Source organism: Globicephala melas, chromosome 6, assembly GCF_963455315.2.
Source record: "Globicephala melas chromosome 6, mGloMel1.2, whole genome shotgun sequence".
NCBI classification, from domain to species: Eukaryota; Metazoa; Chordata; class Mammalia; order Artiodactyla; family Delphinidae; genus Globicephala; species Globicephala melas.
The window spans coordinates 75,347,106-75,363,716 of record NC_083319.1 but is presented as its reverse complement, the minus strand read 5'-3'; the positions used below and the strand labels follow the sequence as shown (position 1 = coordinate 75,363,716).

The following is a 16,611-nucleotide window of genomic DNA, read 5'->3' as shown; positions in this document are numbered from 1 at the left end:
CCGAGGCAGTCTTCTCACAAGTTAGAAAGAATGGCCAACAACCCTTGCACTCATCCTCCGTTTTTTGGATTTCGTAGCCTAGAAAGTTTAATATGAAACAACAGAGTGATTTAGGGATGCTCTCCTCACCATCTCTCCTCACCCTTATTTCATAGAAGAAAGGACATTTCAACACCCAAAGAGGAGAAAGAGTAGATCTGGGAATAAAAGCCCATCCTTCAGGTTTCCCTAGCGTAGTGAAAGCGTCTACACCTGCAGCGGCATGCTGGCTGATGCGCTGGGGTTGTAACGCAGGTGTTTGAAATAGCCACGTGCTGTTTTTGTGAGTTTGTTTGGTGCTGATGGTGGCAGGTTTTCCTGGCGAGACCTGAATGCCTAGAGGCACTTGATTGCTTGGGTAGCACAACCTTTCAATGCCTGGCCACTCCGCCTGTGATCCTGCCGGCCTGACCATCTGTAAGAAGAAGTACAGGGAGCCTGCCTTCCAGGACAGCCTGGGGACGAGCACACAGCCCGCCCTACCTGCTACCACTGCTTCCACGTGACCTGAAGGACAGAACTGCTGTGGCCGCCCCCAGAGGTGGGAAATGGCTCCCTTTACCTGAGGCCCTCAAGATTACTGAAATTGCCTCACCCTCCCTTCCCTGCCACTAGCCCACCCCTGCCTAGAGGACCAAGAACTGGAATCAAGCCTCCTCTATGGCTAAGGAGCCTCCGTACGCCCCACCCACACCCCTAGGTGATCTCAGGTAGGAGACAGGCAGCAATAAAGGTAGTTTGGGGGCTTCCCTGGTGGCGCAGTGGTTAAGAATCTGCCTGCCAATGCAGGGGATACAGGTTCGAGCCCTGCTCCGGGAAGATCTCACATGCCGCGGAGCAACTAAGCCCGTGCGCCACTGAGCCTGCGCACTAGAGCCCGCAAGCCACAACTACTGAGCCCATGTGCCACAACTACTGAAGCCCGCCCGCCTAGAGCCCGTGCTCTGCAACAAGAGAAGCCACCATTATGGGAAGCCGGCGCACCGCAACGAAGAGCAGCCCCCGCTCGCCGCAACTAGAGAAAGCCTGTGCGCAGCAACGAAGACCCAACGCAGTCAAAAATAAATAAATAAATAAGTTTATTTTAAAAAAGGATAGTTTGCATGCTAGCCAGAGTCTGGGTCTGGGTTTCTCTCTAAATGTTTCCAGAGGAACTATTATTGGCTCCATCCCTGGAACTGAATCCTTGATCAGAATAAAACTCATAGGATCTAAGCTGGATATTGAAGAAGTTGAGAGGGTAGAGGGCTGCCAGATACAGAGGAAACAGAGAGGACAGGAAATGAGAGAGTCCCATCGGGTGGAAGAACAAGGAGGGCGGGAGCATTTGAATTAGAGCATGGCCGGGAGAAAAGGGTGTGCTCAGAGAGTGATCTCTTTGAATTTAAGGTTCCAATTTTATTTATTGGAATATTTAGTTACTGAATAACTAAATACACCAACACAGTGATGTAAAAGCAACACCTCTCTTATCCTGTCTCATGATTTTGTGGGTCATGGACTCAGGCAGGGCCCAGCTGGGCAATTCTGCTCCACTGATGGCAGTCACTTGATGAGGTTCAGCTGGTGGCTGGGCTGATGGGTAGAGCCAAGGTGGTGTCACTCAGGTGCCTGATGCTTTGCAGGGACGGCCAGAAGACTGGGCTCAGCCGGGCCCCTCTCCTTCCGCATGTAGTCTCAGGTCCTCACCGTGGGTTGTCTCCAGTAAGGTACCCCTTACGTGGCAGCTCCGGGCTTCAGAGCTAATATTCCAAGAGACAGGAGTGAAACTGCCAGCCCCTTAAGGCCTGGGTCAAATTTTCTTCTTAGTTCTAATACTGAGTAGACTCTTAAATTTTCTGAGTAAACCATCTTGCCATCTGTGAATAATGACAGTTTTGTTTCTTCCTTTCCAATCCTTACGTTTTCTATTTTGTTTTCTTGCCTTATTGCACTAAACAGCACCTCTGGTACAGGTTTAGTAAAAGCACGTACATATTTACTGTTTGGTCTTTACAGAATATTTACCAATCTATGCTTTAGACCATAGGTTTAAGTGTGAAAAAAAGAATCGTGAAAGAACTAGGACAAAAAGGTTTATTTTTAAAATAACCTCAGAGTGGGGAGGGATAAACTAATTTAAATAAGAAATGGCATGGTACTTCTTACAAAAAAATAAATAGGTATGAATTGAGGGGAGGGAGGGAAGGTGGAAGGGGAAATAAACTAAAGAGTGGAGGAAGGCTGATTGGATGCAGCTTGTGGGATGATAAAGAAGAGAGTTATTTTAGGAAACACTAAAGGAGTGTTGGGGAGAAATTTGGATAAAGAATATTTTAAGGAAGTTTTACACTGTATCGTATTATGTAGTATTTTGTATTCCCTTTTCGTGGTCTCTTTATGAGACCTCTCTCAAGGCACATCTTACTTTACAAACTTCTAATAAGACATTAGACTTTACAACTAAGCTTTGTTTACTGTGTGCCAGTCACTGTGCCAAGGGATTTACATGCCACATCTCATTCAATGATTATAACAACTCCATGGGGTGAGTGCCATCATTTCCCCCACTTTACTGATGAAAAAACTGAGTCTCAAAGAGATGAAATATTTTGCTCAAGGTCCAACTGATAGTAAGTAAAGGAGCAGAGATGTGAACCCAGATCACCAGACTCAATGCCAGGACTCTTAACCACTATATATTTCTCCTGGTATTGGCCTTTTCATGGTATCAGAGAAAGGATATGGCAGCTTGTGAGTAGATAGATGCTCATTCTGAGCTCCTGGAATGGAACCAGGACAAGGTAAGTGTTGGCCAGGCTTTCCTGGAGGCAGCTGGCACACTATTCTGCAGTATTCATCTGGAGGAAGGGAATGCATTAATGTTAGTAGGAGTAATAAAGTAAATTAATTCAGAGACATGAGTGTTTGTCATCAGGACACAGGAGAAAAGAACAGGAAACTGCAGAATATTGACCTCCTTGCAACCACACAAGTGAGGTGAGCCAAGAGCAAGCAGGAATCTAAGTCACAGTAGAGCCTGAACTGAGCAAGTGCTCCCCTTGGTTGCCCTGACAATGGGACCTCCTTCCATTAAAATGTTATTATGATGTGGAAAGACACATGCATACAAAGTAAACAGTAATTCGGTGCAGAGCAAAAGTGTCAGGGAGGAGTTTGGGAGGAGTTTGTGTAACAGATAGAGGCTCAGACCTTAAGGGAAAGAATTTCACTTATGTATTAAAAAGTTGATGTTTCTCAGGATGGCTTGGGTTCTGCAGACCTATTGTGCAGGATACTGTCCACGTAAACAATAAGCTATACACCTGCAGTTTTGTGCTGCCTCACCTCTCCTGCCTGATGCCCTCACTGTACGGAAGGACAACCCTAGGAAGCAGAGTGGGCAGGTCTGTAAGAGCCATGCACCAGGGTCCATTTCCAGGCTCTCTTTGTTCCATTGGACAAAGGACAGGGCAGCACAATCCTACCGGGCCTGTAGCACGTTCTCCATGAGTTTTTATTACGATGGCCTTTTGCCAATATCCCCAACTTAGTCTCCAAATCACTCAGTTCTTCAGCTTATAAAATGGTTTGTTATAAGAAACAGTCCTATGAAATTCATTAATGAGCCTCACAGAAGTTTTTTTTCAGCATTTATTTTAGCACCTACTATGTGCAAGGGTCTGCAGATACAGCAGTAAATAAGATACACTGGGTCTCACAGAGCTTATATTCTAGCAAGGGGAGATTATCAGGAAACATTATTTGCATGCAAATAACTCCTTATCATCAGGATGAATCCTCCAAGGGTAAGCTCAAGGCATTATATAAGAACAGGAGAACCTGGATTTGGCTCAAGATAGTGGAGTAGAAGAACGTGTGCTCACTCCCTCTTGCGAGAGAACTGGAATCACAACTAACTGCTGAATAATCATGACAGGAAGACACTGGAACTCACCAAAAAAGATGCCCCACATCCAAAGACAAAGGAGAAGCCACAATGAGACAGTAGGAGGGATGCAATCACAATAAAATCAAATCCCATAACTGCTGGGTGGGTGACTCACGAACTGGAGAACAATTATACCACAGAAGTCCACCCACTGGAGTGAAGGTTCTGAGCCCCACGTCAGGGTTCCCAAACTGGGGTCCAGCAATGGGAAGAGGAATCCCCAGAGAATCAGACGTTGAAGGCAAGTGGGATTTGATTGCAGGACTTTGACAGGACTGGGGGAAACAGAGACTCCACTCTTGGAGGGCACACACAAAGTAGTGTGCACATTAGGACCGAGGGGAAAGGAGCAGTGACCCCATAGAGACTGAACCAGACCTACCTGCTAGTGTTGGAGGGTCTCCTGCAGAGGCAGGAGATGGCTGTGGCTCACCATGGAGACAAGGAAACTGGCAGCAGAAGTTCTGGGAAGTACTCCTTGGCATGAGCCCTCCTGGAGTCCACCATTAGCCCCACCAAAGAGCCTCTAGCCTCCAGTGCTGAGTCACCTCAGGCCAAACAGCCAACAGGGAGGGAACTCAGCCCCACCCATCAGCAGACAAGTGGATTAAAGTTTTACTGAGCTCTGCCCACGAGAGCAACACCCAGCTCTACCCACCACCAGTTCCTCCTATCAGGAAGCATGCACAAGCCTCTTAGATAGCCTCATCCACCAGAGGGCAGACAGCAGAAGCAAGAAGAACTACAGTCCTGCAGACTGTGGAATTAAAACCACATTCACAGAAAGATAGACAAAATGAAAAGGCAGAGGACTGTGTACCAGATGAAGGGACAATATAAAACCCCAGAAAAAAAAACTAAATGAAGTGGAGATAGGCAACCTTCCAGAAAAAGAATTCAGAATAATGATAGTGAAGATGATCCAGAGCCTTGGAAAAAGAATGGAGGCAAAGATTGAAAAGATGGAAGAAATGTTTGACAAAGACCTAGAAGAAATAAAGAACAAAGAGAGATGAACAATACAATAACTGAAATGAAAAATACACTAGAAGGAATCAATAGCAGAATAACTGAGGCAGAAGAATGAATAAGTGACCTGGAAGACAGAATGGTGGGAGTCACTGCCATGGAACAGAATAAAGAAAAAAGAATGAAAAGAAATGAAGACAGCCTAAGAGACATCTGGGACAACATTAAATGCACCAACATTTGCATTGTAGGGGTCCCAGAAGGAGAAGATAGAGAGAAAGGACCTGAAAAATATTTGAAGAGATTATAGTCAAAAACTTTCCTAAATTGAGAAAGGAAATAGCCACCCAAGTCCAGGAAGCACAGAAAGTCTCAAACAGGATAAACCCAAGGAGAAACATACCAAGACACATAGTAATCAAATTGACAAAAATTAAAGACAAAGAAAAATTATTAAAACCAACAAGGGAAAAACAACAAATAACATAAAGAGGAATTACCATAAGGTTAACAGCTGATTTCTCAGCAGAAACTCTACAAGCCAGAAGGGAGTGGCATGATATATTTAAAGTGATGAAAGGGAAGAAACTACAACCAAGATTACTCTACCCAGCAAGGGTCTCATTCAGATTTGATGGAAAAATATAAAGCTTTACAAATAAGCAAAAGCTAAGAGAATTCAGCACCACCAAACCAGCTCTACAACAAATGCTAAAGGAACTTCTCTAAGTGGGAAACACAAGAGAAGAAAAGGACCCACCAAAACCCAAAGCAATTAAGAAGATGGTAATAGGAACATACATATTGAGAATTACCTTAAATGTGAATGGATTAAATACTCCAACCAAAAGACACAGGCTCGCTGAATGGATACAAAAACAAGACCCATATATTTGCTGTCTACAAGAGACCCATTTCAGACCTAGGGACACATACAGACTGAAAGTGAGGAGATGGAAAAAGATATTCTATGCAAATGGAAATCAAAAGAAAGTTGGAGTAGCAATACTCATAGCAGATAAAATAGATTTTAAAATAAAGAATGTTACAAGAGACAAGGAAGGACACTCTATAATGATCAAAGAATCAATCCAAGAAGAAGATATAACAACTATAAATATATATGCACCCAACATAGGAGCACCTCAATACATAAGGCAAGTGCTAACAGCTATAAAAGCGGAAATCAACAGTAACACAATAATAGTGTGGGACTTTAACACCTCATTTACACCAATGGGCAGATCATCCAGACAGAAAATAAGGAAACACAAGCTTTAAATGACACAAGAGACCAGATAGATTTAATTGATATTTATAGGACATTCCATCTGAAAACAGCAGATTACACTTTCTTCTCAAGTGCACATGGAACATTCTCCAGGATAGATCACATCTTGGGTCACAAATCAAACCTCTGTAAATTTAAGAAAATTGAAGTTGTATCAAACATCTTTTCTGACCCCAATGCTATGAGACTGGAAATCAATTACAGGAAAAAAAATATAAAAAACACAAATACATGGAGACTAAACAGTGCACTACTAAAAAACCAAGAGATCACTGAAGAAATCAAAGAAGTAAAAAAAAAAAAAACATAGAAACAAATGACAACGAAAGCATGATGACCCAAAACCTATGGGACGCAGCAAAAGCAGTTCTAAGAGGGAAGTTTATAGCAATACAATCCTACCTCAAGAAACAAGAAAAATCTCAAATAAACAACCTAACCTTAAATCTAAAGAAACTAGAGAAAGAAGAAGAACAACAACAAAAACCCAAAGTTAGTAGAAGGAAAGAAATCATAAAGATCAGAGCAGAAATAAATGAAATAGAAACAAAGAAAGCAATAGCAAAGATCAGTAAAACTAAAAGCTGGTTCTTTGAGAAGATAAACATAATTGGTAAACCTTTAGCCAGATTCATCAAGAAAAAGAGGGAGAGGACTCAAATCAATAAAATTAGAAATGAAAAACGAGAAGTTACAACGGACACCGCAGAAATACAAAGCATCATAAGAGACTACTACAAGCAATTCTATGCCAATAAAATGGACAACCTGGAAGAAATGGACAAATTCTTAGAAAGGTGTAACCTTCCGAGACTGAACCAGGAAGAAATAGAAAATATGAGCAGACCAGTCACAAGGGATGAAATTGAAACTATGATTAAAAATCTTCCAACAAACAAAAGCCCAGGACCAGATGGCTTCACAGGTGAATTCTATCAAACATTTAGAGAAGAGTTAACACCCATCCTTTTCAAACTCTTCCAAAAAATTGCAGAGGAAGGAACACTCACAAGCTCATTCTACAAGGCCACCATCACCCTGATACCCAAACCAGGCAAAGATACTACAAAAAAAGAAAGTTACAGAACAATATCACTGATGAATATAGATGCAAAAATCCTCAGCAAAATACTAGCAAACAGAATCCAACAACACATTAAAAGGATCATGCACCATGATCAAGTGGGATTTATCCCAGAGATGCAAGGATCCTTCAATATATGCAAATCAATCAATGTGATACACTATATTAACAAATTGAAGAATAAAAACCATATGATCCCAATAGATGCAGAAAAAGCTTTTGACAAAATTCAACACCCATTTATGATAAAAACTCTCCAGAAAGTGGGCATAGAGGGAACCTACCTCAACATAATAAAGGCCATATATGACAAGCCCACAGCAAACATCATTCTCAATGCTGAAAAACTGAAAGCATTTCCTCTAAGATCAGGAACAATACAAGGATGTCCACTCTCACTACTATTTTTTAACATAGTTCTGGAAGTCACAGCCATGGCCATCAGAGAAGAAAAAGAAATAAAAGGAATACAAATTGGAAAAGAAGAAGTAAAACTGTCACTGTTTGCAGATGACATGATACTATACATAGAGAATCCTAAATATGCCACCATAAAACTACTAGAGCTAATCAGTGAATTTGATAAAGTTACAGGATACAAAATTAATGCACAGAAATCTATTGCATTCCTATACACTAACAATGAAAGATCAGAAAGAGAAATTAAGGAAACAATCTCATTCACCACTGCAACAAAAAGAATAAAAAACCTAGGAATATACCTACCTATGGATGTAAAAGACCTGTACTCAGAAAACTATAAGACACTGATGAAAGAAATCAAAGATGACACAAACAGATGGAGAGATATACCATGGTCTTGGATTGGAAGAATCAATATTGTCAAAATGACTATACTACCCAAAGCAATCTACAGATTCAATGCAATCTTGATCAAATTACCAATGGCATTTTTTACAGAACTAGAACAAAAAATCTTAAAATTTGTATGGAGACACAAAAGACCCCGAATAGCCAAAACAATCTTGAGAAAGAAAAACAAAGTTGGAGGAATCAGGCTCCCTGACTTCAGACTATACTACAAAGCTACAGTAATCAAGATAGTATGGTACTGGCACAAAAACAGAAATTAGATCAATGGAACAGGATAGAAACCCCAGAAATAAACCCACGTACACATGGTCACCTTATCTTTGATAAAGGAGGCAAGGATATACAATGGAGAAAAGACAGTCTCTTCAATAAGTGGTGCTGGGAAAACTGGACAGCTACATGTAAAAGAATAAAATTAGAACACTCCTTAACATGATACACAAAAATAAACTCAAAATGGATTAAAGACCTTAATGTAAGACCAGACACTACAAAACTCTTAGAGGAAAATATAGGCAGAACACTCTTTGACATAAATCACAGTAAGATCTTTTTTGACCCACCTCCTTGAGTAATGGAAATAAAAACAAAAATAAGAAAATGGGACCTAATGAAACTTAAAAGCTTTTGACAGCAAAGGAAACTATAAACAGGGCAAAAAGACAACCCTCAGAATGGGAGAAATTATTTTCAAACAAATCAACCGACAAAGGCTTATCTGGAGCCAGCCAAGCAAATAGAAGGAAAAGAGCCCTCCAAGCAAAAGGGCCCGGTGGAAAAAGACCCTCGGGCAGGAACAGGTTCTTTGAAGCACTGAAGGAACACTAGGGTGCCTGGGGCCCCGGGAGGGAGGTGGTGGGTGGCACAGACACAGCCAGAGAAGTAAACAGGGGCCAGATCACACAGAAAATGAGCCTGTCTGATTCCAACACCAAGAATAGGGGTCCACTCTCTGAGAAATAGTTTCTTATTTCTCTCAACACCATGGGTCATATAATTGACAAGATTCTCTTTTTTGTATTATCTCTTTCTATGAAGGATAGACCCAATTCTATGCCAACCTTGAACATGGTCATGGGACTTTACAGTTGCCTTTTAAAGCTGATTCCTGCTTAACTGAGTCCCTGAACTTGCTTTTCTATCTCCCCCACCCCATATTTTATTATTTTTATGTTATGCCGTTATTTTCTGTACCTCTTATAAACTTTCTAAAATCCTTTCTGGGATAAGATGCGCTGAAGTTCACATAAAATAAGTGTAAATATCATGGTAACTTGTTCATTGAGTCAGGCTTGGTCACTGCTCAAATTCCCATTGCATTTGAAGGTGAACTTCACATTCTCACTTTTGTGGAGGGCAGATCATTTAACTTCAGCGTATGTTTAGAGGCCCCCAAGTTTTCATTCATTCTGGTGTCTTTATTTATTTATTTTTGGCTGTGTTGGGTCTTTGTTGCGGTGCGCAGGCTTCTCATTGCGGTGGTTTCTCTTGTTGCAGAGTACAGGCTCTAGACGCACGGCTTCCATAGTTGTGGCTCATGGGCTTCAGTAGTTGTGGTTCATGCGCTCTAGAGCGCAGGCTCAGTAGTTGTGGCACATGGTCTTAGTTGCTCCGTGGCATGTGGGATCTTCCTGAACAAGGGCTCGAACCCGTGTTCCCTGCATTGGCAGGCGGGTTCTCAACCACTGCACCACCAGGAAAACCCTATTCTGGTGTCTTTAATCTTTTTACTGTGTAAATTTCCCTTTTGAAGATGTAAACATGGATCATCACTTCAAGTTGAATGAGAAGATATAAGATCAGAGAGAAAGGAATTAGAACAGGATTTGGGGCAAGGGTGACCATTGAGAAGAAAGAAAAAACAACAGTGTTCAGTAGTTCTGAATGTTTCTGAGTCAACTAAATTTGAAAGTAGGTACATTGTCACTTCCCCCTTCACCTTCCTGAAAATTACTATCCCAAAGCCTTAGGTAGGGTCACTCACAGTAGGATATGTGCCAGGGTGGGGTAGAGGGAGCCATGTGGCCCAGAATGGGGTGTCAGAGCTCAAGCAGGATGAGAAGGGCATCTGAGTAGGAGGAGGGATGCTCGGTATGGAATACTGGAACCGAATCAGGATCGGGAGGGAATCCATGCAGGGGTGAGGTGGGAGGTAGCCTGGCATGGTGTATTAGAGCCCAGGTGAAATGAGGCAGGCATGTATGTAGGAGGGCTGCCTACCATGAGGTGGCAGAGGCCAGTGGGGTGAGGAGGTCATCTATCTGGGAGAGCAGCCTGGCAGAGGGTGTCAGAGCCTGTGTGGGTTGTGAAGGGCATCTAGGCAGCGGGAGGGAGGTAGCAGCAATGGAAGGTTGATTCTCTACCACAGGGAGGAGGGAGAAGTTAAACAAGTAAATATACTCCATTAAGTATAATGGAAGCCAGGTTTCTCACCATCAAAGAAGGGGGTTATAAATATGTAAACAGGTGTTGGTCTGAAATTAAAGTAACTGTTTGAACCCATGTTTTTGCTATAGATAGATATAGAAATAAATATAGATGTAAGTATATGTATGTATATATATGCGTATATTACATACACATATACACTTGTACATACACTGTATTCCTGTCTCTGTCCACTGAGAGGACCTGACCACAGTGATGTTCTGATTCAATGAACACATCTAGTGTCCAGATCTTGGCATGTGGATACTATTGTCCCCTGAAAGGAACCAGGAATTCTTAGAGATGACGTTTTGGTTCCACGGCTGGGGCTGGGAAAATCCAAGATGAGTGTGGAACAGTGAGTATCAAGAGCCTGGAAATGTTCATATGCTTTAAGGTAGAAATTCCTCATTTAGGAAACAATCTAAATGAAATCATTATAAATGCTGAAAAAAATTTAGCTATAAATATGCTCATTACTTTACTGTGTGTAATAAGGAAAACTGGAAACAACCTAACCAACGATAAGGTAAATGACCCAAAAAAGTAATAAATATTCACTGAATTGGATGTTATACAGATATTAAAATTAAGTGTGTCAGAATGCTTATATTATAATGTTAAATTATAAATACAACATCTAGATTCAGTATGAGTACAACTTCTCACCGAGATCTGGTTCTTCCCTGCAGCCTTCTAGAACCCCTTCTCCTATATCTCATGTACCCCAGTGTATATCAGTGCCTTGAGGTGTGGTTGGCATTCTTGCTCTTCAATATCTTGACTTTTGTGCTCTCAAAACCACCTATCCTCCCAGGTTTATGCCATTTAACAATACCACTCTCTACCACCCTACCCACCACCATCATCTCTTGTCATTCTCTACACCAGTCTCATTCACGAAAGACCAAGGTACCACTTTCCCACAGTTCCTCTCATTTCCAAGTCTTACACGTCCTAGGGAGCTTCATTGGCCCCAGACAACACATCATGGTCTCTCATTTTACTTAATTTACATCCCAATGCCGATGTTCTTCTTCCCCTCTAATCTAATTTAGCAATCTGAAGCCAGGCCCTTTGGACTTCGTTATTACACAGCACTGTTGAGCTTTGAAGTGTTAAACTTCCAGACCTCACTGTAAATCAGTTTTTCCACTCTTTGCTTAGCAGCCTCAATGTTCTTGTCCCTCTGTCCTAATGCATCCACCCTGTTATCCTGAATCTTTGGATAGCTATTAATTAGCAACCTCCTTAAGACTTAGGTTAAGTGGCAGTTTTTAAATAGCAACCTAATTAAACAACTTCAGCCTGGCCAGATTCCATGCAGTCTTCCCTTGCCTCTTCTATTAAGTTGTGAATGAAGGATCTGGTTTTAAACCCAACGTTTTAATATCAGCAGATATTTCTCTTTTACTACATGAGTCACCATGTTAGTAAAATACCATTACTTCAATATTTCTATTTATCTAGAAGCTAAAAAAAAGCTTTACATAAATAAAAATAATAATATAAATCTTTTCCCCAGATCTGGACCTGGGGAAAAGAAGCTCAGATACTCAAAATGATACACAAAAGTACACATTGATAATCAGGGTTCTCACTTAACCCAGAGGGCACTATAAATTCTTGACAGTCCCACAAAGAGAGAAAAGAGATTACATTCTGTTCAAAAGAACTTTCTTATATTTTATTGAAAGATTCTAGTTCTTTGAAAATTAGCAATCCTGAATGAAATGGTAACTTCTGTTTAGTTTGAGAGTCTGTTAAAAAGAACCTCAGTTCCCTAACCATTCTGATGAAGCAGAGTTCATTGTTCTTGGTTTTACAAAATTACAATGATATAACCAATCATTTATTTTATTTTATGTTGTGTGTAAACTTACTATTTAGATTTAAGGAAAGTAATATTCAAATTAATATTTTAAGCAAGGTTGGAGTCTTATGTTCATGGATTGCAACAACTAATGTACGTTTTGTGGAACTACCTGCGTTTAATGGAGTCTCTCGAAGATTAGGGTGACTCAACTGACAGTCTTTAAAATACGTTTGGGGTCATTTTACAACGTGGTCTCATTTCTTAATGTTTGTGTGTCTTCTATTACATCACTTTTTCTACTTGTATTTACTTTCCTAGTAGGGTACTGGTGTGTCATGCCTCTTAAAAAGCTGTGTATATGAAAATCTCACCAGCGCTAATCCTTTTAGGCATGAAAAACAATTATCTGTATAGAAAGTAAATAAATTCTTTATGAAGTAAATAAATTCAGGAAATAAATTCAACCCAGTAAATGCCTCGAATATCTACTTGGTATGATATCTAATTTACTTATTTTCCAGATGAGGAAATTCAGGGTTAGAGAGATGATTTGCTCATGATCACATAGGTAGTAAGTGATGGAGCTAAGACCCAAATATATTCCTTCTTGCTCCTGGCCCAGTGCTCTTGTTGGAGAAGACACCAAAATGGAAGGGGCTTATGATCCAGACATGGTCAAGAAACAGGAAATAAAATAAAATCATAGATTAGAAAGTATATCTAATGACATCCTTAGTATTAGCAATGGATCCTTCTTAGGGCATTCTTCAAAGGCATAAAATATAGTTTAATATATAGAAAGTAAACATACACTTTTTTTAAAGATAAGTTTTTACTCTATTGAGTAATAGAATATTTACATTCATGGAAATGATAACTACAGCCTAAACTGATGATATACAGTGAGGAGACATTCAATTTTAGTTTCCATAATCTCTTCCCAAGAACCCAAAGAGTTTATCTAGTGTTTGTTTGCTAGGGCTGCCATAAAGAAGTACCACAAACTGAGTGGCTTAAACAACAGAAATTTGCTGACTCACAGTTCTGGAGTCTAGACATCTGAGACCAAGGTGTTAGTAGGGTTGGTTCCTTCTGAGGGCTGTAAGGGAAAATCTGTCCTGTGACTCTCTTCTAGCTTTTGGTAGTTTCTTGGCAGTCTTCAGTGTTCCTCGATTTTTGCTGCATCATCCCCATCTCTGCTTCATCTTCACATGGCATTCTCCCTGTGTGTGTGTGTGTGTGTGTGTGTGTGTGTGTCTGTCTCTCTGTCTGTCTGTCTGTGTTCAACTTTCCCCTTTTTATAAGAATAGCAGTCATGTTGTATTAGGGGCCCACCCTACTTTAGTATGACTTCATCTTAACTAATTACATCTGCAGTGACCCCATCTCACACAGGGTCATGTTCTGAGGTACTGGAGGGTTAGGACTTCAACATATGAACTTGGGGGTGGGGAGCCACAGTTCAACCCATAACACTAGTGATATACTCTAGAAAGAGTACTGGTCATGGGACAAAGGAAAATTAGAATCAATTTTTCAACAAACTTAGTTTCATAAAATCGAATGTTTAAAAAAAAATCTACCAATTCACTCTACCAGTTCCATTACACGTAGAGAGGGTTTGTCCCATCTGAAAATAAGCATAACTATTCTAGGAATATAAGAGGATTCTGCAGAGAGAACAACTGGTAATTCCACTGGATGCCACCTCCTCCCCAACCCTGGAACTTCTGACTTTTGCTGAGTTTCATCATGGCTGAGCTCCATCAGCCAAAGCTGTGCAGTGGTTCAGGGCAACCAGGGGCATGCTTGCTCCAAGTACCTCCCCTTTTCTATGTTGCACCCTGTTAGGGAGATGCCAAAGTAACGGACTCCAGAAGCCTGCTAGCTCTTTACTCACATCTCTTCTCCACTTCCCAGCACCCACGGAAGAATGGGCAGGAGGACCTAAAAGAAAAACAGTACTACACACAGGACCACCTCCCTTTGGTTGACTGAGGACTGAGGCTGTGATCCTAACCATCTTTTCCTTTAGGACAAGTCCACTCTGCTTCCTCTCACCCTCTTAAGCAATTAGACTCCTGCTGAGTTTCCTCTTTAGTACCTCAGGTATGCCCAGTCAGTGCCACACTGGCTGGACTTCATTTGTGAGCCTTCATTATACTGAAAAAACGTTCAAGTCTTTTTAAACTTGTGCGCTTTTTCTCCTGATGCTTGTGTCATTTTAATTATGAATATTGTCTAGAGCTGAGAGACTCCATCAATAATAATTACAATTGAGGAAGGGGATGTTAGGTGATCCTTTAATATGAAGAGCAATATTGGTGGTATTGTCCATTTGATTTCTTGCCTTTATTGCTTATTATATGAGTTATTATATGAAAAATGTATGGATAATATTATCCAGGCCTAAGTCCTCTTCTGACTGTTAGATAATTTTCTCAATCTGTATGATGTGAGGTAAAAGATGGGTTTCACTGATAAAATGTTTTTAGCAAAACAAATATTTTATATTCTATAAAGAATATAGGTCTTAAACCCCCCCAAAAGGATGTTTCAAAAAACTTTCCCCTAAAGAATTACAGTTAAGGGCTTCCCTGGTGGCGCAGTGGTTGAGAGTCCGCCTGTCGATGCAGGGGACACGGGTTCGCGCCCTGGTCCGGGAGGATCCCACATGCTGTGGAGCGGCTGGGCCCGTGAGCCATGGCCGCTGAGCCTGCGCGTCCGGAGCCTGTGCTCCGCAATGGGAGAGGCCACAACAGTGAGAGGCCCGCGTACCGCAAAAAAAAAAAAAAAGAATTACAGTTAAGATAGACCATGAACCAGAATTTGCAGGGCATTTGGATTGCATTTTGGTATGTGATTAGTTTTTTAGGAGATACTTTGTGGTTATCCAAAAGAGCATACGGTATTGTAAATGCTTTGAAAACCAAAAAGGTCTGTTCTCATCTTTCTATCAGCAATATTAATTGTTCTTTAAAATCCAGGAACCAAAAATTTACATTACCTCATGAAAACATAACTCTTAATTTTCAAAGAAAATCTTATAGTGGTTTATTAAAAAAAAAAAAAAAACACCTAAAAACTATTGTAGGACCAAAGATAAAGACATCAGACTGAATCACAAAGCTTTTGGAAATTCCTCCCCAGCATTCTGATCTCCATTTGGCAGTGACATCATAATGTCCCTGCTAGTTATAGGACCTGCTGGGCAACAGAAAGGAAACTCTGAGACACAGTAGATCACTGGATAAATCACGTCATTTTCCCAATGAATTTTATATTGTTTATTATTTTATGCGGGGCTTTTCACCCAGAGATTAGTGGTACGGATCCCACCGATGAAGGTGAGCATATAAAACTTTCATCAAAATAGCAGATAAGAAACATGATCCATTATCCTAGAAAATTAGTCCGTAGCAATTTTTTTTTTAAATTTATTGAAGTATAGTTGATTTACAATGTGGTGTTAATTTCTGCTGTACAGCAAAGTGACTCAGTTATACACATATATATTCTTTTTCATATTCTTTTCCATTATCGTTTATCATAGGATATAAAATATAGTTCCCTGTGCTATACAGTAGGACCTTGTTGTTTATCCATCCTATATACACTAGTTTGCATCTGCTAATCCCAAACTCCCAATCCTTTCCTCTCCACCCGCTTGGCAACCACAGTCTGTTCTCTACGTCTGTGAGTCTGTTTCTATTTCATAGATATGTTAATTTGTGGCATATTTTAGATTCCACATGTCAGTGATATCATCTGGTACTTGTCTTTCTCTGTCTGACTTCACTTAGTATGATAATCTCTAGGTCCATCCATGTTGCTGCAAATGGCATTATTTCATGCTTTTTTATGGCTGAGTAATATTCTATTGTATACATATATACCACATCTTCTTTATCCATTCATATGTCAGTGGACATTTAGGTTGTTTACATGTCTTGGCTATTGTAAATAGTGCTGCTGTGAACATAGGGGTGCATTCATCTTTTTGAATTATAGTTTTCTCTGGGTATATGCCCAGGAGTGGGATTGCTGGATCATATGGCAACTCTATTTTTAGTTTTTTGAGGAACCTCCATACTGTTCTCCATAGCAGTTTCACCAATTTACATTCCCACCAACAGTGTAGGAGGGTTCCCTCTTCTCCACACCCTCTCCAACAATCCGCGGCAATTTCCTATAGGATAATATAAAGTTGATTGTTGGAA

General features: G+C 40.6%; 1 protein-coding gene across 2 annotated transcripts in view; it reads left to right on the top strand.

Annotated features, from left to right (window-relative positions):
- Nucleotides 1-16,611, top strand: part of MOB3B (MOB kinase activator 3B) — a 238,870-nt gene that overhangs the window by 216,502 nt on the left and 5,757 nt on the right. The window lies entirely within an intron of this gene.